The sequence below is a fragment of the Penaeus monodon genome, chromosome 30 (genome assembly GCF_015228065.2).
Source record: "Penaeus monodon isolate SGIC_2016 chromosome 30, NSTDA_Pmon_1, whole genome shotgun sequence".
NCBI lineage: Eukaryota > Metazoa > Arthropoda > Malacostraca > Decapoda > Penaeidae > Penaeus > Penaeus monodon.
This window is the reverse complement of record NC_051415.1, coordinates 20,852,774-20,853,809: the sequence shown is the minus strand read 5'-3', so window position 1 is coordinate 20,853,809 and position 1,036 is coordinate 20,852,774. Positions and strand designations below refer to the sequence as shown.

The 1,036-nt window shown below is 32.1% G+C and overlaps 1 protein-coding gene across 4 annotated transcripts in view; it reads left to right on the top strand.

Moving 5' to 3' along the window:
* Nucleotides 1-1,036, top strand: part of LOC119592622 (uncharacterized Golgi apparatus membrane protein-like protein CG5021) — a 14,466-nt gene that overhangs the window by 10,046 nt on the left and 3,384 nt on the right. The window lies entirely within an intron of this gene.

Here is a 1,036-nt window from a genome sequence, read left to right as displayed (position 1 = left end):
ATCATTGATAGTCAACTAACATTCAGTTGTCCTTTTTTTCATATATAGAAGTATAGTTACTGTTTATTTTCTTATAATGATAAATGTAAAAGTAATAGGTTCTGTAAATTAATGTTAAGTTTTCTATACTTTGGAATTTGATAATGAGAAATCTATTAGTGAATGTAGATATATGTTTTTCAGAGCTTATTTGGAGGAACAGTAGAGGGAGTGATTTCATAAGTGTGGATATATACTGTGGATAAAAATATGTCCCTTGTTCATAATTGTAAACCTAATGATTATAAAGATCTTAAGTAGTTTGCTTCCTTATACAGGCCACCATTGTAGTAAAGACAGGTCAATAGATTAGTTACAGAAAGAAAGAAAGAAAAGGATTAGGTAATAATTTTATCATTTGCCAAAAGTTAAAGCCTAATGGGTACATATTGAAGAGGGTAGTAGAAATGAGGAGCTATCAAAGTGTGAAAAGATGATTTTACCAAAAGTGTGACTAATACATGTTTGTATGATCAATGATCTAAAGAAGGTATATGAGTGCGAGCACAGACAAAGGAAGTGTAGTTTGCAGAATTTCAATTACCCCAGATACTTTTGGCTAAATTTGTTCTCCACTTACAAATTTATATACTGCAAAGTACTAATTACTGCAGTTGCTAGGAAATTGGCTCCAAAGCTACCAGTGTTAACCTTAGCAACACTTGTTGAAAAATAAGAGATATGGCTGTTGATTATAATAAAAATTATTTATTTTAATACTACTAGAGGTATCACTTATTTATTATATTGCTAGAGGCATCACTGATTGTTGTTGAATAAGTCAGTTGTTTGGTGCAGTTATTAAAGAGTTACAGCCCTCAGTGACTGCAGAGTTACAACCCCTCAAAAGTAGGGATGAAGTTACTTTTCAGCCTCATTTGCTAAAAAGTGTGTATACTGGCACCAAAAGCATAGAGAGTGGGGCAAATGTATATTTCATATGCTGCACTTGTGTGGGATTGTGTTAGACCTGTTCAAATGGATTGAATGAATCAAT